The sequence below is a fragment of the Tamandua tetradactyla genome, chromosome X (genome assembly GCF_023851605.1).
Source record: "Tamandua tetradactyla isolate mTamTet1 chromosome X, mTamTet1.pri, whole genome shotgun sequence".
Classification (NCBI taxonomy): domain Eukaryota; kingdom Metazoa; phylum Chordata; class Mammalia; order Pilosa; family Myrmecophagidae; genus Tamandua; species Tamandua tetradactyla.
The window spans coordinates 154,591,958-154,608,169 of NC_135353.1; the positions used below are offsets into that span (position 1 = coordinate 154,591,958).

Below are 16,212 nucleotides of genomic sequence, written 5' to 3' on the forward strand. Positions count from 1 at the left end.
CTAAAACTTGTCCAACAGAAACACCCCCACTGTGGTGGACATGAGTTGGTCACATGATTAGGAAAAGCAATGGGGTGGGGCATACAGAGGTGGGGAGGACTGGCAGCACCTGGGAATAAGATCGCTATCCACAGACTAAAAGTGGACATTCAGGTCACAAGTTTGAGGGAAAAATCTAAGAGTAAAAACAAAAACAAAAGAAAAAACTGGCAACTGATTTTACCTAAACAAAGATAATTCTTGTTGGCCCAATTTAAAGTTGTAGATTAATCCCTGCAGATATAGTTTTGAGTTGCACTCACAGTGCATCAGAGAGAGAGGAAAATAATTTTGGTGAGTGTCCTTGAGTTTCTGCAGACTCCTTTGTGATTGGCATGTTCATGTGTTTACTATTTAAGAGCAAATACAAGGGCAGGTGGCATGGTGTTTCAATGGTGCTTCTAGATGCTGCGCCCACTGGGGACCTCACGGACTGCCCCCGTCTGCTGCTGGACCCCGCCGACAGCATCTCCCCCTGTCTGCTGCTGGAAGACGTCAATGGTGTCCTCGTCCTCCATTTCCAGCTGTGCTGGGGTATCTGTTTCATTAATTGGTTGCCCATCAAACCTGAATCTAATTTGTCTCATTGACAAGCCCTGTCTCTCGCAGTACGCCTTCATCAGCTTGCTCAGCAGAGTGTGCCTTTTGATTTTGAACTGGACAACTGACCCATCTTGCCCAGCCACTTTCAGATTGATGTGATCATTCTCTGTCTTTACTCCCTCCTTGGGTTTCTCCTCAGACATGGCTGCTGCGGTGGCGGCTGCAGGGGGGAAGGCAGGCAGCGCGCAGCGGGCGAGTCCAACTGTATGTTTTTAATTAACCTTATTGAAGTATAATTAGCACTCATTTAAAATGTGCAGATAGGTGTGCTGTGAAAATGTATACGCCCCAATAACTACCACCACAGTCGATATATAGACCATTTCCATCACCTCCACTCCTGCCCCCACCCTGATTCCCAGCCCTAAGCAACCATTGATCTGCTTCCTGTCACTATAGATTAGTTCTGCCAGTTTTAAAATTTCTTATAAATGGAATCGTATAAAATGTACTCTTTTCTGTCAGGCTTCTACCACTCAATATGTTTTTTTTCATTCATTGAGTGTTTGTTATTTTTCAGGTAATGAGTTAAATCCTTTACAAATGTATCACATATAATGCTCACAACAGCCCCACAAAATAGGTATTATTATTGTTATCATTTTACAGATGAGAGGGAGGGTAAATGACTTGGGTCAAATCTCATAGACTTGGCTGAGCACAGTGGCAAAGCCAATGTTCTCTTCCAGGTCTTCCTGGCTCCACCAGACTCAACTCCTTTTTTTTCTTCTAATTTTTTTAAATTAGAGAAGTTGTAGGTTTACAGAAAAATGTAAAAAATACTAACACTTTGCATTAGTGTGGTACATTTGTTACAGTTGATGAAAAAATAGTATAATTGTTCTATTAGTTATAGTCCATAGTTTACATTAGGTCCACTCAGTATGTTTTTAAGATTCATACATGTTGTAGTATGTTTTTAAGATTCGTACATGTTGTATGAGTGTAAGTAACTCACTACCTTTTATTTCTCAGTAGTGTCCCACTGTGTTTGTGCTGCATTGCTGTTTTATCCATTCTTTTGCTGATGGACAATTGGGTTGTTTCCAGTTTTGGGCGATTATGGACAAAGATGCTGTGAACATTCATGTGCAGATATCTGTGTGGACACACGTTTTCATTTCTCTTGGGTACTATCCTAGGAGTTGGATTGCTTGGGTTTCCTTTTTATTTTATTTTTTTATTGGGTTTCCTTTAAAAAAAAAAAGACTGACCACCCTACCCCTCTCTATGTGGGACATGACTCCCAGGGGTGTGGACCTTCCAGGCAACGTGGGACAGAAATCCTAGAATGAGCTGAGACTCAGCATCAAGGGATTGAGAAAAACCCTAGAATGAGTTGAGACTTAGCATCAAGGGATTGAGAAAACCTTCTCACCAAAAGGGGGAAGAGGGAAATGAGACAAAGTGTCAATGGCTGGGAGATTCCAAACAGAGTTGAGAGGTTATCCTGGAGGTTATTCTTATGCATCAAGTAGATATCATCTTGTTATTCAAGATGTAGAGGAGAGGCTGGAGGGAACTGCCTGAAAATGTAGAGCTGTGTTCCAGTAGCCATGTTTCTTGAGGATGATTGAATAATGATATAGCTTTCACAATGTGACTGTGTGATTGTGAAAACTTGTGTCTGATGCTCCTTTTATCTACCTTGTCAACAAATGAGTAGAACATATGGAATAAGAATAAATAATAGGGGGAACAAATGTTAAAATAAATTTAGTTTGAAATGCTAGTGATCAATGAAAGCGAGGGGTAAGGGGTATGGTAGGTATAATCTTTTTCTTTTTTTTCTTTCCTGTGTTCGTTTTATTTCTTTTTCTATTGTCTTTTTATTTCTTTTTCTGAATTAATGCACATGTTCTAAGAAATGATGAATATGCAACTAAGTGATGATATTGTGAATTACTGATTATATATGTTGTTTTATTTTATTTCTTTATTTTTTAATAAATTTTAAAAAAGCTGCCCAGCTGTTTTCCAAATGGTTGTACCATATCACATTCTCACCAGCAGTATATGAGAGTTCTAGTTTCTCGCATCCCCACCAGCACTTGATGTGGTCTGTTTTCCATGGTATTATTTTATTTTAGCCATTCTAGTGGGTGTAGAACGTTATCTCATTGTGGTTTTACTTTGCATTTCTCTGACTGAAGATGGTGAACATCCTTTTGTGTGCTTATTGGAATGTGAAGTATCTGTTCAAATCTTCTGCCCATTTCTTTGACTTGTTTGCCTTATTATTGAACTATACAATTTTTATTTGCTTGTATTTGGGGTTTTTACATCTTTATTCACAAGTAGCGTTGGTGAATAGTTTTTCGTGTGTGTGTGTTAGGTTTGAAGTGCCTTCTGTTTTCCATAATAATTTTTTAAATATATTCTGGATACAGTTTCCTTGTCAGATATCTGTATTGTGAATATTTTCTCCCTGACCAGTCTACCTTTGCATTTTCTTAATGGTGTCTTTTGAAGAGCAGAAGATTTCAATTTCAGCAAAGCCCGATTTTTTACTTTAAAAAAAAAATAGTTTGAGCTTTTTGTGTTCTAAGAAATCCTTAGGTTTCTATGCCAAATTCATAAGGATTTTCTCCTGTTTTTCTTGTAGAAGTTTTGTAGATTTAGGTTTTACACTTTGGACCATTTTGAGTTAATTTTTGTATCTGGTGAAAAGTATGGGTTAAGGCTCATTTTTCTTGCATGGAACATTCAATTGTTCCAGCACCTTTTGTTGAAAAGACTTCTCTTCCCATTAAATGACCTTGACCCCTTTGTTGACTATTCAATTGCTCAAATATGTGTAGTCTATTTCTGGACTCTCCATTCTGTTCCACTAATCTATGTGTCTTGTCATTTTGCCAATATCACCCTGAATTTTAATCAGTACCCCCAGTTGGTTCTCATGATCATAGCAGTTTGGGAAACACTGGATTAGTATTTCCTAAGGACTTTTCCAGCAATAATGGTTTTAAGTCAGTATATAATCTGCAGCTCATCTTCAATTTGTACCCTAGCTCCTTGCTACTCAGTGTGGGGTCCACAGACCAGCAATGTCAGCATTACCCACAAGTTCCTTAGAAAGGCAGAGTCTCTACCCAGGCCAAGACTGACTGGGGATTCCTATCCAGTTAGCCTTTAAAAAGCACTGCCCTAAATGTCATTCCCCTCAAGTGGTGGCTTTCCAGCTTTTTAGATCATGAATAACTCCACAATTAAAGATACACATTGCAGTATGTATCGCCATGTAGCTGAAAAATGTTTTTACAAGATATGTTCCCTTACTGACAGTATTTGTGCTTTCTTTTTTCTTTTCTCTCTTGTCCTACTCCACCTCTCTTTTCTTTCCTTTCCCTCCCTTTCATCCTATTACAGATTTTTTGAGGTGTAATTTATATACCATAAAATCTACCCATTGAACAATTTGAGTTTATAGAGTCATGAAGCTCCCCTCATGGTCAGATTTTAGAACACTTCTGTCATTCCAGAATGTCCCCTTGTACCCCTTTGCAGTTAGTCCTATACTGTTTATTTAAAATTCTAGTAACTAACTACAATTTGCAAGGATTCCCAGACTTGAGTCAGACCAGCCCTGCAGAAGTGCTCAGACACAGCTAAATGTTGTTCTTTGCTATACCAAGAGCCCTGTAACATGACTTCTAAGCACAAAAGTAACTTAACCAAAACTGCTTAATATACTTCTGTCAAATATCAATGCTTCATATAATTACAAGAGATTTAATGTGTAGAGATTAGTTGCTGAATCTGTAAGTTAGAAGAATCTTGGACTGTCTAAGATACTTGTGTACTGGTCTTCATAACAGTATTATTCACAGTAGCCAAAAGGTGGAAACATCCCAGGTGTCCCACAACAGATGACTGGATAAACAAATGTGATCGCTCCATAAAATGGAGTATCATTCAGCCATAAAAAGGAATGAAATACTGATACGTGCTACAACATGGTTGAACCTTGAGAACATAATGCAGACACAAAAGGATACATATTGTATGTGTCCACTTATATGATGTGTCAGTTTGAAAATAGTATGTACCCCAGAAAAGCCATGTTTTAATCCCTCCAATCTTGTGGAAGCAGCTGTTTCTTTTAATCTTGATTCAATAATGTAGGTTGGAATCTTTTGATTATATTATCACCATGGAGATTTGACACACCCAATTGTGGTATTAACTTTTGGTTAGATGGGGATGTGACCCCACACATTCCAGGTGGGTCTTGATAAGAGTCTTTAAAAGGAGAAGCATTTTGGAAAAACACCACAAATGAAGAGCCTAGAAAAATGACAGAAACCTCAGAGCCAACAGAGAGAGCCAACAGAAACTTCAGAGCAGAGCTGACACAGATGCGGACACATGGAGAACAGAGACACAGATGTTTGGAGATTCTTAGAGCCCAGCAGACATTGCCATGAGATGTTAAGCAAGCCAGAACCTGGAGAGAGCCAAGGGAAGCCAAGAGATGAAAGCCAGCCCTGGAGAAGCAAAGTGAGGAACTCCGACAGGAATAGAGGCTGAAACATCGGGAGCCCAGGAGCAAGGGGCCAGCATGCCTTCCCAGCTGACAGATGCATCAGCCTTTCTTGAATTAAGGTATCTTTCCCTGGATGCCTTAGTTTGAACATTACCATAGGTTTAGAACTGTAAACTTGTAACTCATTAAATTCCCCTTTAGGAAAGCTATTCCAGTTGTGGTATATTGCATTCTGGCAGTTCGCAAACTAACACATATGACAGTTCCAGAATAGGCAAATTTGTAGAGACAGAAAATGGACTAGAGGTACCAGGGGCTGGGGTTGGGAGCATGGGGAGCTATTGCTTGGTAGGTTCAGAGTTTGAGGTGATGAAAAATTTTTGATAATAGGTGGGGGTGAGGGCAGCACAACATTGTGAATATAATTAATGACACTGATTATACATTTAAAATGATTAAAATGGCAAATTTTATGTTCATATATATGTTACTATAATAAAATTTCAAAAAACTTTAAAGAATTTTTACTTCTTTAAACCTTCCAGTGGATTTTCCTCCATGTTTTTGAACCTGGACTTCCTTTTGGTTGTGAGCTAGACCATGACAGTTTGCAGACAGGATAAATGATTTTAAATATTTTCCTCAGCAGCAGTCCACATGAATGTGGAACATTATAATTTCTGAAAATCGAGAGGGATAAATTTGTGAAGCTTTATTGTCTGAGGCAGGTCCCCAAAATTATTTTCTTAGATGAGTTAGAAGCCCAGAGTTGAGTATTGCATAGTTGGAGACTTCGTTTGTGTATGTGAAATGTATTTTCCTTTTGAGTCAAAGTCTATACGGTTATGTGAGCCATGGGGCTGGCTCCCAAACATACTTGAAATTGGGGGGGGGCATGACCTGGTTTCTGTGGGCTCAGCCTGGACCCACCTGTGTGGGGTGAGGATCAGGAGGAGGCAGGAGAACAAGATTGGGTGCAGGGTGGACCTTGTGGTGTGAGGGGGCAGGGTGAGGAAAGGACAGTGGGAAGAGGCCCCCGTGGAAGGACTGGCCACGCCTCAAAGTCCCCTGTGTTTCAGGTGCCTTTTGCATGGTCCTCATAGACACCTATCTGCATAGAGTAAAGGACTAAGAGGTAATCCACCAAAGTGGGCTGGTTATCAACTTGAATGATCACCTGAAGGAAAACTGAAGAAAGTGTTTACTCCATACCTACCTTTCTTAAGTTTGGTGACCATCTAGGCTATATATGGTGTGCTTAGAAGCCTTGTGCCTTGTGCTTAGCAGAGAAATCTAATTGTTAAACCTCAAAAGATTGATACCATGCCTGATGAAAGTGCTCAGTGTGTATCGATGAGTGAAATCTCCGGTTACCTTGGGAACACAAACTTCATTCCCATTACTATAAAAAGGAACACAGTAGCTGCATTGTGAGGCAACCTACATTTTATGGGTTCTTTATGGTGAAAAGGTGCCCAAAGAGAAATACCTTCTTTTTTTTTTTTTAAATAACTGATCAAATACATAAAACTTTCTTTTAGTGCTGCTCAAATAAAATAAACCCACTTTTCAAATGCTTATTGGTTTTTGTGGGATCAAATCCACTTCCATCTCTCTCTCTTCCCTACTCCCCACCCCTTTGCCAATGTCCACAGAAAGGAGACAGGATATTAGTTGTAAGACACAGCATGAATTGTTTTCATCAGCAGGGATTATGATTAAAGGGTGTGATTTGTGCCAGTGTCCTTGGAGGGAACTCTTTGCCAGGTAGGGCCTATGCAGGCCTTTGGGAACACAGATGGAGCATGCTTTACCTCTTCAAGGTGGCATGTTGAAAGGATGATGGGCCTTCTCACTCCAGATCTGAGGCAACCCACTTCTTTTTTTGCCTCCGTTGCTGAGTCCCACTGTGGTTTCCCTGCACTGCATCTAGGAATTGGGGGAATTTGGGCATTTGTGTCATTAGATTGTTATAAAAACCTCACTACTGGTATTCGTGCACTTTGCCACAGCCCTGGATAGGGGAACAGATGATGCCTATTGATGCTGTGGAACACTTATGAGAAGTCTATCAATTCTCTGTTTTTGAAGTATTCTAAAAATAGGACAGATATTGCTAGTTTATAACATAGTTGCCCAAATGGGAACCATGTTTATTCTGTGTCTTATCATTTTATAACCTTTCTGGTATGCTGTGGATTGAAGTAACATGAACCAAGGTGTGTAGTGGGTACTGTAGGAGGTTTTTCTGTTACACATAGTGTAGCTTATTGGAGTAGATTTTCTCAACCTTGGTACTGTTGATATTTGGGGCCAGATAATTCTGTGTTGTCAGGGCTGTCCTGTACATTGAGGGCTGTTTAGCAGCATCCCTGGCCTCTACCCACTAGTTGCAGGTAGCCCCCCCACCCCCCAAGTTGTGACAACCAAAGAAGTCTCCTATATCGCCACATGTCCCCTGGGAGACAAAATTGCCCCCAGTTGAGAGCCACTGTATTAGAATATAAGAATTTGTGCCAGTTTTAAAAGCAAAGGTCATATAAAAGCACTGGCTTTTGGTTAGCTGTAATAGAAATGTATGTAGGGACCTTTAAGTGTGCCATTTTGGCTAATTTAAATGAATCTGATGAATCTGAGACATAATGGCCTTGGTGGGCTAGCAGGCTTAAATGGTAACAGCATATTATTGTTCTTTGATGAAGGTTTTTGCTGGTGAAAGGTAACATGCAGGATTTGAAAATTCATACATTAGCTGTTTTTATCTTCCTGCAATGAAAAACAAAGAAACAGTGACAGTCACAAGAATTGAGGGGCCTGGATTCAGACATAACTGTAGTGCACAAAACCTTTTGTGTTTGTTGATTTTTAAAGGCAGGGACCTTTTCTGTAGAACACTTGAAATAGAAGCCTGCTTGTGTCCATGAACCTTGGGACTTCATCTTTTGTGTCCTTGCTGTTTTTCAAATATCTTTCCCAGAATCAAATATCGAGATCCACTTTTTCCCTTTTCTTTTATCAATGTAATAATCTGTAATTGTATTATTTTCAAAATGATCTTTTGACCACTGGTAGCAATAAGTAGAACTTAAAGATACATGCCTTTTGTTTTTCCTGTGAAGATTTTAGCAGGGATGGGATGGAGGGTCAGAGTGGGTAGGGTGTAAATTGGATCAACAGGCTGGAGATAATCTGCAAGGTCATCCAGAAGGCAAGCTAGACTGCTCCAAATGTTGAGTGAGGACACACGTTTTGCTCTGGTCTTGCATTTAAAAATAATCTATTTGTGCCAGGAAACTGTTTCTGCCTCATGGTCTCAAGGTGCCCTTGAAGATCTTCCTTGTTTAAGAATTGTGTTGTGGCTGGGCCAAGGATGCAAAAAACACAGGCAAGGGGAGACCCTGATGAACAGACTTTTCAAGGAGGAAAGGAACAGGGTGGCAGCTTTTAAGTCATTTTCATGTCTCAAAATTATTTGCAGTACAGAAAGTGATTTGGTTTTCTGGTCCCTTTATTTCCCCTTTGTATTTTGTTTGAGACCTAAGGAGTCCTCTTGGAGCTTAGGCTGGCTGGTGGATGAAGCAGGCCTCAGCCCTTGCTGATGATTTGGATGTGGTTTTTGTGGCCCTGGACCAGCTGGAGTAACTGGGGTCATCTTCCATGTTGAGGCTGGAGCTGCCATAAGTGGAGACTGGGAATGGAGGGGCCTGGAGAAGGAAAGAGAAGAGTGGCTCACTTGGAATGGTTTGAGCTGCTCACCTGTGGTTGAAGTTCAGGTCTCGGGCCTACTGAGATGGCAAAGGGGAGTGGCCAGTCTGTTAAAAGGGGGCTGCTCTTGGTGGGGTCTGAAGGTTCCTGCCAACCCTGTAACAATGAGGACAGAGTGACCCCAAGTGACCAATTCATGCTCTCAGCCATCATCACCATTTCCAGATGAGAAGGCTGGGGCCACTGGGGTTAGAACCTGGGCAGCCTGACTTTGGAGCTCCAGCTCCCAGAGGCACTGGACCCAGCTGTCTTCTCTGTACTTTCTGGGGAGGGAAGGGCATTTCAAGGGCCATTGTGTCTGCACAGTTGCATCAGATGAGACTTTTCTCTTTACCCAGTGATGCCCTATCTGTGCCAAAGCCCTGTGTGTCAGGCCCCCCCACTCCATCCCTAAAGGAACCCAAGGTGAAGTCTTCTTCCCACAGCAGAAGTCTCCATACTCAACTCTGCTCACCATACTTGCTCCTTTTGTGGAGCCAGCCCCTCCTCCCCTGTTTTTATTGTGATCACCCCCAGTGGCATGGGTAGTGGCCAATTTCTTGTTGCTGAAGAACCAGGCACACAAAAATAACTCCGTGATGAAGAGAAGAGCACAGAGCAGGGAGCCATGGAGGAGGAGGGAAGATGATGGCATAGCTGCTATGCAGGGAAGGAGGTGCAGATAGAGAAGGAGGCACAGATGGGAAAGGAGGCACGGAGAGCATCTCAGAGCTGTCATGCAGTTCCTCTGGGGAGTCCCATTCTGTGCCTGCTGTGCATGCTCCATTTAACTAGCAAAGGCTGTTGGAAACAGAAAGCTGTGCATGTGTTTTTTTTTTTAAAAAAACATTTAAACATTTTTTTACTGTGAAATATAGCATATCTACAAAAACAATAAATTTCAATGTACATTGTAACAAATAGTTGTAGAATAGATTTCAAAGTTTGGTATGGGCTACATTTCCACAATTTCAGGTTTTTCCTTCTTATTGTTCTAAGATACTGGAGACTAAAAGAAATATCAATATTAATGATTCCACAGTCATACTCATTTGTTAAATTCTATCTTCTCCGTTATAACTCCTCCTTCGAGCCTTCTCCCAATCTTTAGGGGCATTTGGGCTCTACCCTTTCTAACTTCCTCATGTTAGAAATGGGTGTCAACAATATGGGATAGGGGGATGGAATTAGTTGATGTCCTGGAGACGCTGGCCCTTTTAGGTTTCAGGACTTACCTGACCTAAGATCCATCTGAAGGTTGTAGGTTTCTGGAAAGTAATCTTAGGTCATGAAACTTTTGTAGAATCGCAGATAGCCCTAGCCGTTCTTTAGGGTTAACGGGAATAGTGTTGCTTGGGGTTTGGCAAACCATGGCAATTAGCAATATCAAGCTGAAGCTTGCGTAAGAGTTGCCTCCAGAATAGCCTCTCAACTCTGCATGTTGGGGTTATTTTGAAACCATGCATATTTGTATTCTATTTATTACCGAAACATGAATCCAGGTAAATCCTGCTTCTACACTTGGTGAAGGAGCCAGGGAAGGAGTTAATTTTTTGTTTCATGGTGCTCAGCAGATGCTGCCTCAGTTGGGTTTTTCTAGCCTTTGTCTTGTTTTGCTATTTTTGACGTGGTTCATCTCACCTCCTAAGTAAGTTAGCCCCACAGAACAAGACTTAGAGTAGAGACCGTGACGTCTTGGGAAGTTGGGCCAGAGGGATTCCTGGGGGGATTTAGTGGGGTTCTTGGGAAGACTGAACTGTGGTGCTTATGATTCCATGCCTGGGACTCGGAAGGCATCTGCCTCAGCTTCTCTTGTCTGTGTTCTCATCTGTCATCAGGGGAAGTGAGCTGACCTTGAATTCCACTGCGTGCCTAGCATTTTCACAAGCCCCAACCCCCACCCCTGGGAAGTATGTAGTAAAGGTGGTGTGATGGTTTGAATCTGTGATCTGTGATGGACCCCAGAAAAGCCGTGTCCTTTCATCGTCATTCAGTATTGCTGGGTGGGAGCATTTTGATTGTTCCCATGGAGATGTGACCCACCCAATTTTGAGTGGTAACTTTTGATCAGATAGCTTTCATGGAGTTGTGACTCGACCCATTAATCCTTTAAAAGAGGATACATTTTGGAGAGAGTCTCTTCTTAGAGCCTCAAGGCCGAGAGAACCAGAGTCCATCAGCCAGAGACTTTTGGAAATGATGAAGGAGAACGCCCATGCGGGAGCTTCATGAAACAAGAAGCCAGGAGAGAAAGCTAGCACACGCCACCATATTCGCCATGCGCCCTTCCAGCTGAGAGAGAAACATTGAACATCATCAGCCTTCTTGAACCAAAGTATCTTTCCCTGGATGCCTTAGATTGGACATTTCTATAGACTTGCTTTAATTGGGACATTTTCTCAGCCTTAGAACTGTAAACTAGCAACTTTCATTTAATTCTCCTTTTTAAAAGCCATTCCGTTTCTGGTGTATTGCATTCCAGCAGCTAGCAAACTAAAACACCTACTAAAGGAAAGGATCCCACTTTTACTGATTTACCAGTAGGGGCATGTGTATGCAGGTGTAGACAGAAACAAGCAAACAAACTAGGAATGGTGGGTGACTGATACTGCTTGTAGAAGATGAGAAATCAAGAGAACATACACCTGTGCCTAATATAATATTTATGGAGAAAGAATGTTCATCCTGGTTTTACCCTGAAAGTATTGTAATAAGTATATCTTATCATTCTCTTTAGGACAGCATTGCTTGTTTTCAGGCATGTGAAACAGGAAGACTTCAGTAGTAGAAAAAGGAGAAGCACAAATAGGAACATGTGTAATAGATTAAGCTAGCATCAAATAGCTAAGTTTGTTGAGCTCCTACTATGTACTGAATACAGTTACGCATTGTAGATGATCTCTCATTTAATCCTCACAGTAAGATAGGTACTTACTCTTCTTACCCCTATTTTATAGAAGGTGAGACTTGGAGAAATTCTTATAGGACTTTGCTGTTTGTCTCTTCTTCCATTAACCCTATACAGATAATTTTGTGACAGCCTGGTGATTATTATATGGCAGATTTCGGGATAGACATTTATTCCTATTATTGTTTGACCTTCATGTTAATGTGCTCTGCTTTTCTGGATTGTTTGGACTTCACCCAGTTCTACATTTTTTTGTTTTGTTTATTTTAAGCCAGTCATTCTCTTAGCTGTACAAAGTGTGATTTAAGGAAATAATTTAGGAATCATTTGAGTCATTTAGTAATGGCTTTTATCAAGTGTGCATTTCTCTGGATAATGTAGTTCAGTTAACTGTTTTAGGAGAAACCTCTATGAATTCAGTGAGCATATTTTTAGAAAACATAGAACCAGAGATTTTTTTATATTCCTAAGGTAGTTGTTAAAGTACTCTATTTCTCTAGTCCTTTCTTTTCCAGGGCATTTTGGCACCTGTATACATGCTTTAAAGTGTATTCTTGGTATTGCTCAGAAGTGGTGGGTTCTCTGCCCAGTGTGCTCAAATGACCAATTCCTGAGACACCAGGGTTTCAAAGAGAGAGAGCATTTATTACTAGGAACAAGCAGGAGATCAGGATGGCCTATTAGCCTAAAAATCTGTCTCCCCAAACTGCAGTAACTCTGATAGTTTTAAATTATCAAAAGATGGGCAAGTTTTAGGATAATGAGCACAATGGCCCTGGATGATATAATTAGAGGTGATCTAATTATTGAGCATGCACATATTGATGACATGCTTAGTCACAGAATGTATGTAAGAAAATGGCACCCTTAATATGATGATGGGTGTAATTTTTAGTATTATAATAAGTTATAGGTCACTTATAGGTTAAGTTTAACTACTGCACATGTCAAACAGGCCTATTTTGGTTAGATCCAGCCTCGTTTATCAAGACAGCCTTAGAATTAGGGTGGGTTAGTTCTGGACTGACTCAAGGCCCTTCATTAGTAAACATTAGGGGCTTTCTTTAGCGATTATAAAACTCTGAAGTTGAAAAGCCGGATAAAAGGGATGCAAGTGAGGGTCAGTCACAAGGTTTTTTTTTACAGTCTCAAGGGCACAAGATAAAGGCTTTACAATCATCATACATACATACATACGTCTATACAACCCCTTTCAATCTTGTTCATGCTCAATATGGTAATATTACTTATAGGAGTGCAAGGGTAGTTCAGTGGTAGAATTCCCACCTGCCATGTGGGAGACCCAGGTTCCATTCCTGGCCCATGTACTTCCCAAAAGCAAACAAACAAACGAAAAGACAAACAAAAACAAAATAAAAATTCAACAAATGGTGCTGCAATAAGGGGATACTCATATGGAGAAAGAATGAAATGTGACCCCTACCATGCAGCATACAAAGAAAAATAAAATATTACTTATAGACCCACTGGAGAACCACCTTCACTTCTATCTATCCCCTTACGTTTGAATTCAACCTCATTAGCTATCTGTTCACCTGTCTCTAGCTTCTATGTATCTTTAAGTCCCCTATATTCTGTATTATAAACCTCTAATTTGACTTTTACATTGGTCATCTGGTTTATTTCACTCAGCATTATGTCCTCAAGTCTCATCCATCTTGTCATGTGCTTCAGGACATTATTTCGTCCTACTGCTGCATAATATTCCATTGTATTTATATGCCACATTTTGTTAATCCACTTGTCTGTTGATGGGCATTTGGATTGTTTACATCTTTTGGTGATTGTGAATAATGCTACTGTGAACATCGATGTGCAAGTGTCTGTTTGTGTCACTGCTTTCGGCTCTTCTGGGTATATACCAAGTAGTGCTATTGCTGAATCATAGGGCAACTCGATATTTAGTTTCCTAAGGTACCGCCAAACAGTCTTCCATAGTGGCTGCACCATTATACATTCCCACCAGCAGTGCATAAGTGTCCCAGTTTCTCCACATCCTCTCCAACATTTATAGTTTCCTGTTTGTTTAATAGCAGCCATTCTTATAGTTGTGAGGGGGTATCTCATTGTAGTCTTGATCTGCATTTCCCTTATAGCTAATGAAAATGAGTGTCTCTTCATGTGCTTTTGAGCCATCTGTATTTGCTCTTCAGACAAATGCCTATTCATATCTTTAGCCCATTTTATAATTGGGTTGTTTGTTCTTTTGTTGTTGAGTTGTATGATTTCTTTATGTATACAGGATATCAAACCTTTGTCTGATGTGTGATTTCCAAATATTTTCTCCCATTGGGTTGGCTGCCTCTTTGCCTTTTTGACAAAGTCTTTTGAAGTATAGAAGCATTTGATTTAGAGGAGTTCCCATTTATCTTTTTTCTATTGTTGCTTGTGCTTTGGGTGTCAAGTTTAGGAAGCTACCTCCTATTACTAGGTTTTGAAGATTTTCCCTACATTTTCTTCTAGTTTAGCTCTAGCAGTTACTTCAGCTCCCGGATTTCTCTGCCAGCAATCTTTTTTTTTTTTTTTTTCACATGGGCAGGCACCAGGAATTGAACCCGGTTTCCTACATGGCAGGCGAAAACTGCCACTGAGCCACCATTTCCCTCTCAGCAATCTGTTTTTAACACATCTTCCAGGTGACTCTAATACATGCTAAAGTTTGAGAATCACTGGATTATTATTGCTCCACCCCACCAAAAAAGAAAAAAAAATGCTCCAGAGTTGTTAAGCTGTTTGGGGAAATAGCATCTTCCTGAGACACAAATTTCAAGTTGAAGGCACCTGGCTTGGCTCTTGTCAGAGACAGAAGTGCAATAAATGTCAACTGAGAGATCTTTGCAATCCTATGATTTCCATGAGGTTAGTTCTTGCTTAGGTATTTGTATCTGAAATAAATATCCCAAATAAATAGCAGAACCCCACATAATAGCCAAATAAATAGTTCAGTAGTTCAATTAATCTCAGTAGAGATTAAAAACAGTTGAGATCTTTAATGGAGCAGAATGTCAGAGGATGGAATTCCTAACCCACAGCTCTTTGTTCTTCTGACTTCCAATATCAGACACTCCCTTGTACCTTCCAGAAGTCTTTAGCAACCTTTCCTGTGCCTGACTCCCAGCCATAATTCTCCCCACTCACTAGCACCCAAGCATGTCTCCTGGCTTCCTTCTTCCCCATCTCTGTTTCACTTTCTTCTCTCTGGCCCTCCAATTCATCTCTCCCCTCCCGCATTCCAAAGAAGCCCCATTTTATTTTAGAGAACATACAAAGTCCTTTCCTCATAAGGAAAAGTTCTGTTCCCCCTTTCAGGGTAACAGATGTACGACTTCCACAATCCCCAACCTTCTCTTCTACCGGTTGAAGTGTTTGTAGAGATAGCTAATGCATTTGTTAAGGTCGTGAACGTCATCAGTGAACATCTGATTCCCAACCATCTTCTTCTTTCTGATATAGCACTGCAATTCATTGCCCTTTCAGCTTTGAAGCCATCTGGGACCTTTGATTAGTTCTTTGGGGTGCTTTTCAAAGTTTCCCAGATCCCGATGTTGTCATATACCCCAAACATGGCTCTCTTCTCATTCCAATGATCCACCACCTTAGGGGGTGGGAGAGCGTTCTAGTTTGCTAGCTGCCAGAATGCAATATACCAGAAATGGGCTGACTTTTAAAAAGGGGAATTTAATAAGTTGCTAGCTTACAGTTCTAAGGCTGAGAAAATGTCCCAATTAAAACAAGTCTATAGAAATGTCCAATCTAGGGCATCTGGGGAAAGATACCTTGGTTCAGGAAGGCCGACGATATTCAACGTTTCTCTTTCAGCTGGAAGGGCACACGGTGAACATGGCGGCGTCTGCTGGCTTTCACGTGGCTCTACCAAAAGGGACTCTCTCCAAAATGTTTCCTCTTTTAAAGGATTCCAGCAAGCAACTCCACCTTCAGTGGGTGGAGACACACCTCCATGGAAATCATCTAATCAGAAGTTACAACGCACAGTTGGGTGGGTTACATCTTCATAGAAACAATCAAAATGCTCCCACCCAGCAATATTGAATGATGATCAAAGAGGATGGCTTTTCTGGGGTCCACCATAGATTCAGACCAGAACAGAGGGTGAGCCTCACATGGAACAGTCCTGGAATGCCCCCTGTCATGGGCATGACCGAGTAGGTATCCGTCCCAGGAGCGTTAGGATTGGCCAGGTAGAAATGTGGCATCTTTGGTGGCTACCGCAGATGTCTCCACCATCTGGGACAGGAGGTCCCACTACAACCAGCTTTTGGTCCCTTTTCTAAGGTTGATTAATCAAAAGTGATTCACTTCAGTCCTGAAATTCTTTGTACCCATACTCTCCATCTATATAAAAAAAGCCCAAGAACTGACCCACCACATTGAATGGGCAGAATGGAGGAAG

The 16,212-nt window shown here is 40.9% G+C and overlaps 1 protein-coding gene and 1 pseudogene across 5 annotated transcripts in view; one reads left to right on the plus strand and one right to left on the minus strand.

Moving 5' to 3' along the window:
* The window catches only part of MAP7D2 (MAP7 domain containing 2), a 121,835-nt gene that overhangs the window by 32,363 nt on the left and 73,260 nt on the right, over window positions 1-16,212 (plus strand). The window lies entirely within an intron of this gene.
* LOC143670120 (small ubiquitin-related modifier 3 pseudogene) lies at window positions 115-785 on the minus strand (annotated as a pseudogene).